This window comes from Mytilus galloprovincialis, chromosome 8, assembly GCF_965363235.1.
Source record: "Mytilus galloprovincialis chromosome 8, xbMytGall1.hap1.1, whole genome shotgun sequence".
NCBI classification, from domain to species: domain Eukaryota; kingdom Metazoa; phylum Mollusca; class Bivalvia; order Mytilida; family Mytilidae; genus Mytilus; species Mytilus galloprovincialis.
This window is the reverse complement of record NC_134845.1, coordinates 8703095-8720889: the sequence shown is the minus strand read 5'-3', so window position 1 is coordinate 8720889 and position 17795 is coordinate 8703095. Positions and strand designations below refer to the sequence as shown.

General features: G+C 32.1%; 1 protein-coding gene across 1 annotated transcript in view; it reads right to left on the bottom strand.

Moving 5' to 3' along the window:
* The window catches only part of LOC143084994 (heat shock 70 kDa protein 12A-like), a 77620-nt gene extending 60716 nt beyond the window's left edge, over positions 1 to 16904 (bottom strand). Inside the window, exon 1 of the mRNA XM_076261110.1 lies at positions 16853 to 16904. The gene's annotated coding sequence lies outside the window, so the exon portion shown is untranslated. The remainder of the gene's footprint in view (positions 1 to 16852) is intronic.
* Positions 16905 to 17795: the final 891 nt, after the last annotated feature.

The window sequence follows — 17795 nt, the reverse complement described above, 5'->3', positions numbered from 1 at the left end:
ATAATTCTCTTGAAGGTTTGGACTTTAGCTGTCAAAGTGTTGTTCGCCGATTTGACCCAATTATTCATATTTGATTTATAACAACAAAAAACCTACTAAAATGTCTCATGCGTATAAAAGTTGTGTTTCGGTATCTACAGCTATTCTTGCTGATAACTAACTTAAGTGTGATGCAAGAAACAAACTAACAAACTTATCATTTAAGGCTGAAGTATAGAAGCAAGAAAAGACAAGCATATTGATCTATTTTGTTATGTTTCAGAATAAAAAGTGAATGAAGATAGTTGTAGTGAAACGAATATTGATCGTTATAAATCTTACCAAAAGTGAGTTCTGTGAAGTTAATCCGCTATTGTCATTAGCTATCAATACGCTTAGTAACCCAGCAACAGGTAAAACATACTTTAAATAGCGCTTTTTTAAATATGTTAATTCATATCAAATACAAATAAATTTCTGAAAATATAAGGCTCCATAAATTCCTGTGTAGGGTGACCCGAGACACAGATAATCCCTTGTTCAAGCTATCTTTGAGAGCTATCTTAACATTACTAACTATAAATAATTATACAGAATGGTGAAGCATTTTTGTCTATCAAAATATTTTCATCTAGTTTTTGTTATTGTGAGTTTATCCTGCTTGTTGTGATTCAAGCATCACTGATATCTGTTGAATATACATGTCGATTAATTGAATAACGATTTTAAAAATCTGTTTACGAAACCCGTGTTTTGCCTTATGAATTAAAAGCCTTGTTTTATTATAATAAGAGGGTGGGAAAAGGTTTTTTTTCGTTCAACATTTTATTTACTGTGTTCAGTGAACTAAGTAAAAAAAAGCAACGTGCAAGCATTTATTATTATTTTTCGTTCATCATAAAATAGTAATATCATTTTGCATCCGTCACTGCACATACCCCCTTCCTCCCTTTCCTCCAAAATCACTATCAGACAAATTCGTACTTATAATTATACATTTATGAAATTTCGATTTTAAGCATATATGAAATGCTTTCAAATTCAGCAGTTCCGAATTATTTAGTAATTTCAAGTCATATAAATATGTTACCATCACTTGCATTTAGCAAATATCTGTTGTAATAAACAGATAGTTTATTTAATTTGTAAATTAAAAATGAATTTCTGAAAATGATAGGCTCCATGAATTCCTGTGTAGGATGACCTGAGACAAGATCATCCCTTGTTCAAGCTGTCTTTGAGAGCTATCTTACCATTATTAACTATAAATAGATATAAAGAATGGTGAAGCATTTTTGTCTCTCAAAATATTTTCATCTAGTTCTTGTTATTGTGAGTTTATCCTGCTTGTTGTGATTCAAGCATCACTGATATCTGTTGAATATACATGTCGATTAATTGAATAACGATTTTAAAAATCTGTTTACGAAACCCGTGTTTTGCCTTATGAATTAAAAGCCTTGTTTTATTTTAATAAGAGGATGGGAAAAGTTTTTTTTTTCGTTAAGCATTTTATTTACTGTGTTCAGTGAAATAAGTAAATTTTGCATTCGTCACTACACATACCCCCTTCCTCCCTTTCCCTCCAAATCAGACAAATTCGTATTTATAAACATATATTTATGATCTTTCGGTTTTAAGCAAATAGCAAATGTTTCTAAATCAGCAGTTCCGAATATTTAGTAATTTCAAGTCAAATAAATATGTTACCATCAATTGTATGAAACAGATATCTGTTGTAATAAACAGATAGTTTTTTTTATTTAAAAATCTTTAAGCTAGATTCACACTGCCGATTAGACCAACTCGATCAGTCTCGATCAACACAAATTCAGCAATCGGGAGACTGGGTGACTTAATCGACAAGAATGTTCGGGGCGGTCGACCTTTGTCGTCCTCTATCTGATATTCTAGACTACCCGAGAGTTTTTGACATGTCAAAAATATTCGACTTTGGATCGAGAAGCCAGTCACTCGAGAAGAAATCAAGAATTCGGCGAGAGGCGGTCGAATTCATCGGGAAAGGATGGTGTAAAGATCAAGTTTGGTCGGAGGACGGATATTGTGTGCATATCTGATAAACTCTGACTCATAACTGCCCACACAAATATATTGTTATATTTAACTGTACACAAATTCCTCAAAGTACAGTACATGTCTGTACTTTTGCAAGGAGAGTAAAATTTTAAAAGAGAGATAAAGGATATCAATGGAACAATTAAACTCAAAACAAACAGACAAAGCCATAGCGAAAAACTAAAACCGTCCAGAAGATGAACAGCAGTCCATATTACAGAACATAGAAAACTAAAAAACTTAGCAACACGAAACCCAACAACACCTTGGATGATCTCAGGTGTTCTGGAAGGAAGGTAAAACCTGCATTTTGGTCATGGAGGATTTTTCATTTATGAAAATAAATGTGCATTCAAAATGCATTATTAAGCAGCTGATGACTAACATCAAGATTATATTTTACCTGTTTTATAGGCTATTTTTTGTTTGACTGTTTTTCGTACGTCAAGACATTTTTGAAATATAAAAATAAGAAGATGTGGTATGATTGCAAATGAGATAACTCTGCACAGGACACCAAATGACAAAGACATTTACAACTATATGTCCCCGTACGGTCGAATGTTTAAAAAACAGTTTGTTCACATGAACTTTTTGACGCATTTTTACAAAAAAAAAAAAAGACGAAAGACAAAATATTTATATTGGTTTCAAAAAAGTATGTCCAGGTGATTGAAAGTCTATTTTCTGCAAAATTTTGGGGAAAATATGTGACATTTTTACCGCCTTTTTGTAATATTTTTTATAGCAAAATCAAACAGGTGGTTGAATACTCTTCTAAACTGATGTTTTGTTTTATAATTTATGTACTGTTTCGTACATAGGGGACATTTGTTTACTACGAAACTGCTTCTAAACACACATCTTATGACATTTCAATGTCTCCTATTGACCTTCCAGTTTGTTTTACTTTATATATTATAAAGATCTCTGTTTTTTAAGTTGGAGAACCATTTCTTTTTTCGATAAAGATTAGACAGTACATCACATATGAAAGTATAACTCATGTTACGTAGTGGACATTTTGATGAGTTTCTTAGTTTACAAAACCGTTTCGTAGTGGACAAAAAGTTTCGTAGTTGACATCAACCCTTTTCTATGTTGAAAAAACATACTGAAAATCAAATGAAACCAACTCTTGTTAATTGTTTTGCAACGTTTTTCTCCCATTCATGTTTCGTATTTGACCATTACGTAGTAGACATATTCAAATGTTTTTTTTCCGCCACAATCCCTATATTGCAATAGTAACAAAAATGTATCTATTCATCAAAGCACATACTAACCTGTACACTGATATTTTTTCATAGTTTTTAAACCAGGTACTGAAGGAAATTTGAAAAAAATAACCTTTATTTCTACCTTTTTTTACAATACTTTAGAGTATGAATGCCTAGGTTTTTATACTGAACTTGTACATTCCCGACCAATTCCTGACAATGCCTACAGACCCTATACGATGAGGTCGATCTGATCTGGTCGAGAGTTGATTTGTCTAACTAGTCGTGTAAAGATCTGTAGAGATTGTGAATTGGTCTGAATTGTGGAATATGTAATCAATTAATAGTAAGCTTGGATCGGTGTCGTGGTGTAGTCGTTAAGGAGTCGTGCAGAGTCGAGTTAATAAGGTCGTGTACAGACAGATAGCAGTTGTGTAGAAGTCGTAAACAGGCTCGAAAAAAAATGTAGTTACGCTTGGTCGTGGACAATCGGAAAATCGGGATCATCGAATTGATCTGATCGTAAGTGTAAACCTAGCTTTAAACTACAGTTTATGTTATTCGGCATGGTCTTACTTTTTACAGCCACTATCAATTTGAGACTGTGGAAATGGAGAAAGGAACACAGTATCATCACAGACGCACGATTCGAGTTCAGATCTGGCCACGGAACCCATGATGCAATATTTGCTCTACATTTCATCATATCAAAATACTTTAAAAAAATATTAGGCAGTAAGACCAAAGTGATATTCAACACATTGAGGATAAATCGATGTAGCTCATGTTTCGATTTTTTCCAGATAAAATAAAAAATTACAAAAACAAAAAAAGGAAATTACTTTATACATTTTAGTTTAATTTAAGTAATTGTATTATTATGTTATGCGCTTTAAAAATGCCTTGTTATAATATAAAAATAATAATTATCTCAATATGATAGTTTGAAAGTAAGATAAATAACTTCTTTCTATGAAAAGAAACAAAGCAGAAAAATTATATATATTAAGTGCATTGGTCGTCCCTTTGGTATTTTCCGCCATTTGTAATACAATGTACATTGTAATCGTATAATAATTTAATGCTGTGATATAGTCCAGTAATATTGGAGCATTGTATTTTACAACTTTATTCTTGATTTCACTGATCACTCTTTCGAACTGATATTATACATTTATAATTCGCTATCATTTTTGTAACTGTGTGCTGCTATACATTAGGAACTTTCTATCTGCCTTCAGCAATTTATTGATAATTAAGGTTTCGGGACAGCGGTAATGTCGTCGAAAACATAATTGGATATTTAAACTAGAATGTGTCCACAGTACACGGATGCCCCACTCGCACTATCATTTTATGTGTTCAGTTGACCATGACATTGGGTTAAAAATCTAAATTGGAATTTAAATGAGGAATATCATATCATAAGGAACATGTGTAATAAGTTTGAAGTTGATTGGGTTTCAACTTCATAAAAAAACTACCTTCACCAAACACACGAATGAACGAACGAACGAACGGACGGAGGAACGGACGAACAGTCGTACAGACCACAAAACATGATGCCCCTCTACTATCGAAGTTAGGACATTAAAATACCTTTGTACCAATTCAATAATACGGCAGTTTTTATCAAAAAGTTTGTTTCTATATGTTGGCGTTTGTTTATGTAGCAGTTGATTGTTTCTGTTGTTCTGTTGTTTTCCTCTTAAGCGTATAGTTGCTGTGTTTCGCTCTGTTTTGGTTTGACGAGGATTTGTTTCAGTTAAATTGTTTTATGAATTTTAACAGCGATAAACTACTATTACCCTTATTAAACAGTAGTCAGCAAATTTGTGTCAACATGAACATTGATAAGGTCACAATTATAAATTAACTTTACACAAAACTTTGATTTTGTTTTAAATACTCCTGAAATGTATTACCTTAGCTGTATTTGGAACTTTTTTAAAGGAATTTTTGATTGTCCATGCACTTCAATTTCGTGTTTCAGTTGGCATTTTATTTTAACATTTTTGACTCGAACGTCACTGAAGAAGTTAATTTTTTGGTTCGCTCGTCTTGTGCACACTTGATCCAAGCTGAGTTTTTTTTATGCAGTAACCATTTTACTTATTTTCTATGTCTGCTCACTTTATGCGTTTCCCCTAAAATATATCGCTTATTCAAACACATTTAGGCTAATTTTAGATAATTTTTAACAATAAAATTCACTTCAAAGGACGTCATATTGAAAGTTGCAGTCTTTGTTGTTTAACTATGTATTTGTCTTTTTTGTTTTTTTGTTTCTTTATAAACCAAGTTAGAGTTCAAAGAAATTTCCCTCAAAGCATACAAAAATGACTTATGACACATTTTAATTTTCGAATAAATAATGTCAAATAAAGGCAACCGTTGTATACCGCTGTTCGAAATTCATAAATCGATTGAGAAAAATACAAATAAGGGTTACAAACTAAAACTGAGGGAAACACATCAAATAAAAGAAAACTAAGACACAACAGAAACACTACATTAAAATGTAAAACATAGAAACGAACTAAAATATAATTAAAAACCATTTGTTCAAAGAACAATTGAAGGTCTTTCCACAAGTAAAGATCTATTTTATTATCAAAATATTAAAAATCAATCTAAAATGTCAGTTCCTATGACTTTATAATGTATAAATATGAATTTAAAGCAAAGGTCAAAATCTAGAACGTCCTATTAACCTTTGACCTTGACCTCAATTTCAAGGTCACCAACCAAGGACCTCAAATAAAAAGACCTTAGGTCTGTAATATGTATGGTTAATGAGTTATATCACTTTAGGCATGATTTTAAATATAAGATGGGCGAAAACTCTCATTTATTGTTTACGCACCCTTCCAACCAAAATTTATAAGTTACAACATGTCGCAACTCACAATTAAGTAAAAATAATTTGTCAATATCTTTCACGGTTGTTGAAAATAAGAGAAAATAAGACAAAATCAAAATTTAGAATATGACCTTGACCTTTGACCTTGACCTCATTTTCGTATTTTTAGACCAAGGACCTCAAATCTGAAGACCCTAGGTCTCTATCACTTATGGTTTACTAGTTAGAAATGCATATAACTTGAATCAAATAAAAAAGGGGGAATAACTCTCATATGGAGTCGCCATATAGCTTCGGTCCAAATGAATATTCTTATCCTTAAGATGTAACGAGCAATTTGGTAAAATAAATTTGTCGTAATCTTTTACGGTTGCGAAGGAGTAGTGGCCACAAGAAAAACAGTGTTCGGGGAGATAACTCATACAACAAAAAGTATTTTGTTACGCGGTTGTAAATTTTTAAAGCGTATCAACTATACAATATCAGATTCCAAATATCTAAGCGACAACTTATTAAACAACAATACTACGCAAGAAAAAAATTAGGCGGAAAAAAAAAAATAATAATAAGTAAAAACCAATTATTCAGAGAACAATTGTAGGTCTTTCCACTAGTAAAGATCTATTTTGATATTGAAATATGAAAAATCAGTTTAAAAAGTTAGTTCCTATGGCTTTATGATGTATTTATATGAATTTAAAGCAAAGGTCAAAATCTAGAACGTCGTATTAACCTATGACCTTGACCTCAATTTCAAGGTTACAAACCAAGGACCTTAAATCAAAAGCCCTAGGTCTTTAATATGTTTGGTTAATGAGTAATACCACTTTACGCGTAATTCTAAATGTAAGATGGACAAAAACTCCCATTTATTGTATGCGCACCCTTTCAACCAAAATATACAAGTAAGGACATGTCGCAACTAACAATTTATGAAAAATTATTTGTCAATATGTCATACGGTATTTGAAGAGAAGTAAAAATAAGCCAAAATAAAATTTAGAATATGACCTTGACCTTTGACCTTGACCTCATTTTCATTTTTTTGGACCAAGGACCTCAAATCTGAAGACCCTAGGTCTCTATCACTTATGGTTTATCAGTTGAAAATGCATATCACTTGAATCAAATAAAAAAGGGGGAATAACTCTCATATGGAGTCTCCATATAGCTTCGGTCCAAATGAATATTCTTATCCTAAAGATGTAACGAGCAATTTGGTAAAATAAATTTGTCGTAATCTTTTACGGTTGCGAAGGAGTAGTGGCCACAAGAAAAACAGTGTTCGGGGAGATAACTCTTACAACGCAAAGTATTTAGTTGCGCGGTTGTCAGTTTTAAAGCGTATAAACTATACGATATCATATTCCAAATATCTAAGCGACATCTTTTGAAACAACAAAATCACGGAAGAAAAAAATTAGGCGGAAGAAAAAAAAAATAATAATCAGAACAAAATCAATAGGTCTTTCCACGGAAAGGTGGAAAGACCTAATAATCAGAACAAAACCTATAGGTCTTTCCACGGAAAGGTGGAAAGACCTAATAATAATCAGAACAAAACCTATAGGTCTTTCCACGGAAAGGTGGAAAGACCTAATAATGGCAATAATGACTAGATTTATAATGACTAGATATACATGATTAAACCAAAGTGGTGACTAACTACAGAAATACATTACATAAAACAACCTTAAACAGCACATAAAAATTAACAGCCGAGTTAGACAAAGCCATCCACGCAAAAAGTGACGTCACATTTGAATTTATAAATAAAATTTCCAAAAATAAGATGGAATTAGGATAGAATTCGATTTGTTATACCGATATAAAATTTATTAATAACAATGAAAAATACGATACTAATCAATATCAAATTTTGGTAGTAATTACATAATTAAACTATGTTAATGTTTCTCTACAACAGAGCGACATTATGGGAGATGAATCAAATAATGCAAAACATATAATATCACTTTTAAATCACGCCAAAGGACAAGGTTTACTTTACGCCAAATATGGCTCTGAATATTTACTTTATCAGAAATTTTCAAAATGGCCATAATTTGGTTCTTTGATGGGTCTTTTTCGAAAGTCTTACTTCTTTGTTAAAATAAATCGCTTCATAAAAGAGGGGCGAATGATCCGAGAGGGACTCATATATCGAAAATAAGCTGACAATGCTATTGCTGAAAAGAAAAAAGACAAACAAACAAATAAAAGTACACAAGACACAACACAGAAAAATAAAGATTTGGCAACATGAACCCTACCTTGAGAGTACATTCTTGGCTTCAAAATCAACACAGTTAAGATATATATTGTCAAAATGCGCTGATTGTGCAGTTTACGGACATAAACGCTTAAGGAAATCTTCTGCCGCAACATAGAATCCAAAATTACTCCATCAAATGACCAAATTACCAAATTACCAAATAACCTTATATTCATCAGAAATCTAACCACGTACTTTATAATTGGATTTGTGGGGTGAAAAAGATCAACTTTTGATTCTCATTTTAAACAGATATATTTTCAAACAAAAAGTTGAAAACGTTTATTCGCAATAGTTCGTTTGAAAATTGTTGAAAAAATAATCTGCTGTCCGCGTAAAAAAGTCATTATGTATTTTTTTTAAATAAAATTTTTCATACCATCCCCTTTCATCAAGTAAATACGATTAACAACGTGACTTTTGTTTTTCATACACCGTAACCATTCATCTCTGTCTTACCCCATTTCTTCATTGTATAAACTTGATAATGATTTCTTAAGTTCATATCTAGATTATTATTGGTGAGATGTATTTCAGATTATAAATGAGATATAGGGCGTTTTTAAACCTCAACACATCAAAAACGAATATCCTATGGCATGGTTGGTAAAATAGGTTACAAATCCTACAAATATTTGCAAACAGTAGTATGTGTGGCGGTACAAAGCATATATAGGTCAGATTATGCATAGGTTAAGGTTTTTCATGACGTCCAAAACACCTTAAGTGTCTGGATTGCCCAAAGTTTGATCTCAACCCGGTCGGTCTTTCAATTGGTCAATCCTGACCCCTCAGGAAAACCCTTTTAAATACGCATTATCTATAACAAAGCAATAACAATAACAGTTCAAATTGTACTGTACCAGATGTACATTTCAAGAAGTTATGTCTCTTCATGCGAAATATGTCGATCGATGTCCCTTCGGTGATGGTTACGAACAAAATCATAAACTAACAACAAACTTCGCAAATATATATAAACAAACAGAATGGTTACTAATTGTCTACCTCAGGTATAGATTACCTCAGCTGTATTTGGCAAAACTCTTAGGAGTTTTGGACCTCAATGCCCTTCAACTTGGTACTTTATTTGGCCTTTTTAACTTTTTTGGATTCGAGTGTCCCTGATGAGTCTTTTGTAGACGAAACGCGTGTCTGGCGTGTATACAAAATTTAGTCCTGGTGTCTATGATGAGTTTATTTACAACCTCTGGGTCGATGCCACTGCTGGTGGAGATTTATTTCACCGAGGATATCAAAAGCCTAGTAGTCAGCATTTTTTGTGCTGGCATGAATTATCATTGATATGGTTATATTTATAAATTAACTGTTTACAAATTTTTAAATTTTTTGAAATACTAAGATTTTTCTACCTCAGGCATAGATTACATTAGCTGTATTTGGCAAAACATTTAGGTATTTTGGTCCTCAATGCTCTTCAACTTCGTACTTTATTTGGCCTTCTTTACATTTTTTGGATTGCGTCACTGATGAGTCTTTTGTAGACGAAACGCGCGTCTGGCGTATATACAAAATTAAGTCCTGGTGTCTATGATGAGGTTTTTTTTACATGTTATTGCACTGAAATCAGTAATATCAAGTAGCATGGCCTTTTATGACAATAATGATATAGTTCCCAATCAAGTGACCTGAATAGTATATTTGTAAGAGAATTAAACATGGCGTATGTGTAAACATATTTTATCGCGCCACCAATACGCAGAAAAACCACTTATATATCTAGTGCAAAAGATAATCGAGTTTTCTTCACAACATGTTGAGACATTAGGTATGTCTATACATGATAAAACGAAGGTCGTCCCAGGATAATTGACAAATAGACGCTGGCATTTATGTCTCGCTTTATAGTCAGTTATATTCGAATGTATTTATCGAGATAACAAAACATCTACTTGACTTTCGACCGTGAACAGAAGCTAATCAAACGGATACATGTTTTGTGACATTTATTTACATTATAACTCATGATCTAGGGTTATCAATTTTTAAACAATCTGTGTACTAGCATAAAGTCGATAACTTTTTTGGAATGATTATACCTTTCATGGATTTGACTGCTGCACAAGAGGCAAATTTTAAAAAGTTAAATAACAATATACAGTGGTGCACAAAGCCAACATATGTGTGTCTTACATCGCAAAACTAGATAGCAAACATAACTAGTAATTAGCCAGGTTCGAATACTAGGAGCAAAGCTAGTCTATGGAAGAAGCGAATTGATAAAAACGCTTCCTACATGAAATTGCGATATTATCTAATATCAAATTGTAAATATGCAGACATTCCATGTTCAAAAATTGTTTACGGCAATGAAAAATATGCTTTGTTGAGAAAATATCGTTTAAGTGCAGTGTTTTTTCTCATGTACATAAGTAAACAAATGCTATAAATTCTAATATGAATGCAATTCATTTGAAATATGATAGCAGTATGTTATATCACTGTAAATAACATTGTATATTAATATGTTAATAAGCAAGTTAACGGTCACTGCTAGACGTCAAAATATGTTTGTAAACATCTTTTCAACGCGAAAAGCTTTGATATCCAATAAGCAATTTGTTTCTTTGTCAATGTTGATAATAAAAACATCTTTTGATTGAAAATGCATTGGCATTCACTTCAGCTACTAATACTAAGCAAAACTTTATTTAGAAAGGATAATGTAACGATACTGTGGTCAGGTCATTGAAGATTGCATATGTTGGTATAAATATTGATTCACACAAAGCGTTATTGCATCAGAAAACACATTTATTGTAAACATGTTTTTAATGATTGCACTGCATTGTTGCGCCTGTAACAAATCATAACCCTTTTGACCTTTAGTTGTCTAGTATGTTTTTTTAACTTGAGTTTATTTATACGTTTTAGAGTTAAGTGTGTATTTCGTTTTCACTGAACTAGTGTTCATTTTCCCTAAGGGCCAGCTAAAGCCCACCTCCGGATGCGGAATTGAATTGCTGTGTTGAAGACCCATTGGTGGCCTTCGGCAATTTTCTGTCATTTTGTCGGGTTGTTGTCTTTTTGCCACATTTCACATTTCCCATTTCAATTCTGAATTTTATTTCTATTCATGATATCTGAAGCTGTTTTATTTATCGTCTGAGTTTGCTCGATTTGATTTTTTAATACTTGTTTTAAGCTTTTTTTATTAGGATGACAGATGATATCTTCAAAGTTTGGGACTACAGTAATTGTACATTTGTCGTTGGTTGGAATCTTGTTTTTCTTTTTGAATGTTTATTTCCAGGTGTAATTGTGAACCGTATTGGATTAAATTGTTTGTCTGAATGTTTATTTTTTCTTTCAAGAAATAATATTTCATTGTCTTTGTGGATATTTACAGCATGACAGATGATAAAATCAGGAAGGTCGGTAGAATATTCAAAAAAGTCAGATTTGAATTCCGTTAGAGCATCATCACTTTAAATAGAACTACTCGGTATAGTAAAGTGATAAAAAAAATAATGGACTTAGCAGGTTGTTTGCATTGTCAACTATCAAAAGGATAAAACTTCATTTTCGACTTAATTAGTTTTTTTAAGCGGGATTTCGTTACAGGTTTGAATTTTAGTAATATTTTACATATGATTAAACCTGTTATGAACTATGGTTGTGAATTATATTTCCAATTTTCTTGACAAACATTGTGACTTGTTGTCGTACTTTTAGTATATGAAAAAAACTATTGCACTTATATAAGAAAAATATTGCAATCATTATTTTTTCATATTAATACACATTGCTGTTATATTTGAAAAAAAATTTCGCATTTATATAATAAAATATAGCAGTATCGATAAATTTTAGGTGATTTTGGTTTAGAAAACAATTGAATTCATCGAAATTGAATTCCGTTAATTTTGCTACGTGATAATAATTGCATATGTTTAGTGATGGAGTTGATTTTCAGATTTTACAAATACGGTAAATTCCAATTAATTCAGTACTGTTAAGATCATTTGCTTATACTCAATAACGATCGTTTACGGCTTTGTATTGATTGATCATTATCTGTCGTGTACCTGTACAAGATTAAAAAAAAGTTCGTTCTTGTCAGAATGCAGGAAAATTTCTGAGCATTACTGATTTTATATTAAGAACATATCTTGAAAATAACCCTTTCTAGAGGATGTTTATATACCGTTTAAGACTAAAATGCATTTACAAGTGTGTTATAGATTAACAATATACTTTTGTTCTGATATCTTATCTTATTGCATTGACACTAATGTATACGTGAGCACAACGAAAACGCGTTCGTACAATATGGCGACATTTCGCGACCAACATTACGCAAAGAACAGTTATTTCGCTATATCAAAGCATTTTAAAGACGTCGTTGATCATTTTGTCGTACTACCTACGCAACCAATCTGACGATACATATACAAGTTGATAAGCCATGAGCTGTTGTCATTTGTTGACTTATTGTGATTTTTACTTTCCAATTTGTTTAGGCATGTGGAGCGCTACCATTCGAAAACTTATGGTATTGAACGTTATATGCAACACTTTTAATTCGTATGGGTTTGGTTGGTGCATTTCAATTTGTGTTATCATCACAGGATGAATTTGTTATCCTTGAAACAATGTTGTCCTTTTACAAATATATTATGGATTTACAATTTACGCTGTTTTTAGGGAAGGCAAAGATAACATTATGAACATGGAATTAAGGAATAGGAACCGTGTCCTTTTGCAGCTCACTAAGCATGATAAGTTTCATAGATTATGATTTCTTAAATATTAAATGAATAAGATTTAAACACGTTGGGTGATAATAAATTTTTATGTTTTGACTGATATATTGACTCTTGCACGCACAAATGTTCCCAAGTGTTAGAAGTGTAAATGATAGGCGGAAAATACCAAAAGGACATTCAAACTTTCAAACTAAGGTACTATGGAAGGGTAAGCAGAGCCAGCTATCAATGAAAAATCAAAAAATGCAAACAACGGTCTGCACAAAACAACATAGAAAACGCGAGACATGGAACTTATAGCCAACCAAACACCGGAAGTGATATCAGGTTCCATTGAGGAGTAGGTCACTCCTTTTCCACATGTGTCGTGTTATTCCTTATACTTTGATTCGTTAGAGCAGGTGATTATATAAAAAAGAAGATGTGGTATGATTGCCAATGAGACAACTATCCACAAAAGACCAAAATGACACAGACATTAACAACTATAGGTCACAGTACGGCTTTCAACAATGAGCAAATCCAATACCACATAGTCAGCTATAATAGGCCCGGATAAGACAATGTAAAACAATTCAAACGAGAAAACTAACGGCCTTATTTATGCAAAAAAAATGAAAGAAAAACAAATATGTAACACATAAACAACGACAACCACTGAATTACATGCTCCTGACTTGGGAAAGGCACATACATAAATAATGTGGCGGGGTTAAACATGTTAGCGGGATCCCAACCCTCCCCCTAACCTGGGACAGTGGTATATAACAGTACAACATAAGAACGAACTATAAAAATCAGTATAAAAAGGCTTAACTCATTAGATGGACAAAAAGTGGAATGCTTGTCGCAAAAACAAATTGGTAATTGGCTCTTATCTTCTGTCGAGCTTATCTTACCTTAAGACATCCCCAAATATAAATGTTTTATCATAATACCTTGTCGTCATTAAAACAGATACCCCATAACGATTAACAATTGGTAATGGCATCCTTAAAATGGATGAGCGATTTCTACTTCACCACCTGGGACACTGGTTTAATAACTTAGTTATAAACAACTTTATAAAGAAATCCAGGGAGAGGATTCAAATGCTGGCATGTCTTTCCAACTATATGCGATATATACTCTATATGCAGGTGCTGCCGGATGATTGCTACACAGCAATGGAATGTTTACAATTGAGAAGCTACAATGATATCTTTTGTCGTATTAGTTTGATGGTAAATTTATTTTCAACATTGTCACAAATAGTTATCTAGAGAAAGAACATCATTTAAAGAGTGGAACAACCACTGGGTCGATGCCACTGCTGTCGGAGTTTTTATTCCCCGAGAGTATCACCAGCCAAGTAGTCAGCACTTCTATGCCTACATGAATTATCATTGGTATGGTCATATTTATAAATTAACTGTTTATTAAACTTTTGAATGTTTGAAATGATAAGGCTTTTCTTCCTCAGGAATAGAATTACCTTAGATGAATTTGCAAAACGTTTACAGAACTTTCGATTTTTTAGTATCCATATCTGATTCACAGTGTCAATTAATAATGAAGTATAACAACAAGTGTGAAGGGCAGCTTTGATTGCTGCTAAAATTGATATAAAAAACGGTGAAGTGAGATCCAGTTCCTTTATAATACTGTAAACAGGGAAATTTTCGCATCGTCTTTATTTCGCGATTTATTAACACAAATCTAAATTCGCGCCGTTATGAATTCGTGATATCCCAGTGACCTATATAAATATTTTAATAAATGATTTGGGAATTGAACAGCTTTTATATATCTTAAATCAAGTGATGAAATCAATCAAAAATCTTTTGCTTTCGGTTCATTTATGTTAATGTAGATTAAAAGTTTGTCATGTTTCAATGCTTGTAAAAACACATACACAATAATAGAAAATAATGAATTAAAATAAAATGATGTCAGGATTATTGCTAATTAGTCGATCTTTTGATCTGATATATCTTTGTAGTAGATTCAACGAGGTGATATTTTTATTACTGATTGTCGGTGTCATTAACATAATTGTAATGAGTGTTTTACTTTGAGTTAAAGACATGATTTCTAACAAAGCTTTTCATTAAAAGATATATAGTTATGATTTCAGTTATATATGTGTCGTTTATAAAATCAGTGTTACATGTATACAGTGTTCCTATATATTCCTCTCATATACGTAGACATAAGAAGATGTGGTGTGAGTGCCAATGAGGCAACTCTCCATCCAAGTCACAACTGGTAAAAGTAAATGTTATTAAAAAGGTTTTTCCTTCATATTTTCACGGTCATTTTTATTTCGCGTGTCAATTCTTTTCTGTGAAAATTTCCCGGTTTACAGTACACAGGAAAGTTTGCTCGCGTGAATCTCACATGAAATTTACGTTAAAATTTTACGTGAGATTCACCTCAAACGAGCTAAGACATGAAACTCACGTGAACATTTGCATGTGAATTTTACGTAAATTGAGATTCAGATGATTCTCACGTGAAATGTTTCACATGAATTACACATGAACTTTTAAAAACAAAATTTGTATTTTTCATGGTTTTAATAAAATTTGAAAATGAAGATATGATTTGAATTACTTTCTTTAAAAAAAATTCTTGTAGTTTTCACGTGAAATTCAGTTGGGTTCTATATGAGATTTGATGTGATATCACGTGAGTTTCATGTATACGCTCGTTTAATATGGAATTCACGTGAATTTAACGTAAAATGCACCTGGATTCAAATTCACGTGAAATTCACCTGAATTTAAATTCACGAGAAATTGATGTGAATGTAATATGCCTGTGTAGTTGCAGCTCTTGTACATTACTAAGACATTCAACTTTGTACTTGTTTGGCTTTATGAATATTTTGATTGAAACGCGCTTCTGGCGTTCTAAATTATAATCCGGGTACCTTTGATAACAATTTGATATGAGCTTCACTGATGAGTCTTATGTAGATGAAACGCGCGTCTGGCGTACTTAATTATAATCCTGGTACCTTTTAAACTATTTACTAGGGCATACAAGTTAGCCAAACAAAAGTTACTAGAATACAGCATGAACAAACAGGCATTTATTTGCATCTTCTACAGTAAAAAATAACATCATAGATGCGAGGCTTTTGATTTATTCCATCAAGTACTGCTAGATGATTGATGAAAAAACATATAGATATGTTGTGAAATTTAACAAGAAATGTCTAAGCTTAAAGAAACAAATCATATAAAAAGAAAATACGAAACTCTAAGAAAAATTCAAAGATGGGAAGTCCATTTAATTCAGCAAAACCAAATACTCGATTAAAGCGTTAGCTTATTGCCAAGGATTTAAGCTTAATCCCTAATTTCACTTATTGCCGCTAACACATACATTCTCATTGGGTTTGAGCAAAGCAGATAAAGGTTAATCCACAACAGAGGTTTTCAAATCAATTACATTATGTAAAATCGTTTCTAAAAGTGTTTTATTGTATGACATACAAAAAGCAATAGCAATAACAGTGCGAATTTTACTGCATCAGATGTACTAGGGATAATAAATGTCTCTTGTAAACCAAAAAGAACAAACTTATAGTAAAAGCCGGGCAACTAATCAGAGCTTTGCATTACAGATATACATATTCCTTAATAGTAATGTGTCCATATAAATCATTGAAGAAAGGATCAGTGTTCTTCAAATAAGACGTGTGATAATGAAGAAGTCTTACCCGAGGCTTAAAACATGCAAGTCCCTGTAGTGTCGGTAATGTTATGAACACTATCAGTTAGTGTGAAAACCTATATTAAGATTGTTCATCTTAGTAAGGTAAACTTCAACCAATCAAATTGCAGAATGAATTTGAGAACATGATTGACTCGAGAAATTCTTCAAATAAACAAAGGGCATTAATTTACAGGTATAAACACCCACGTTATAATTTGATATCTAACCTTTTTTTATTAAAGAATTTTGATAAAACGATTAGCATGCCATACATTGTATATATTAATCTTATTTATCTTGGATTTAAGTGTGCACTGACTGATAGGATTTCATATACACAGAAATGCCTCAACAATAAACAAATGTCTAATAAACTGCAAGCTGGAAGTTGCCCCGAGTCTAGAATAGTTGTGAATAAACACATCGGCGACTTTCACTGACCAGCAATCATGACCGTATAGCCTTATTAAAACATTTACATGTGATCGCAGACGAGGGTTTTGAATTGGAACATCATCTGTTACTATCACAGTGTTAAACACAATTTTGAGATAATTAGGTCTCATTCCAGTCAGTTTGGGGGAAAACCCTTTGCTCTACAATATAAAAAAAAAGGAAACTAATTCCTAGCCAAAAGTAAAACACTATTGATTTTAAAGATATTATAATATAATTTATAATAATGGGGTTTGGATTGCTCATATCTTAATTGCCTATGTTCAAGCCATGATTTATCTATTGTCTTAAAAAATCATAACATCTAATAATATTAGAAGATTTAGCTAACGAAGTCCTTATATTTGAATAAAGTAACATTCATTTTTAGTGGAAAATTGTTTTAACGTTAATCAAGCTATTATTAAAAATTGATTGCTAAACCCTCTCTGTGATTAATGTAAGATAACTCAGGTCAATTTTCCCAATCATTCTTTCATTAGGGGGAAATA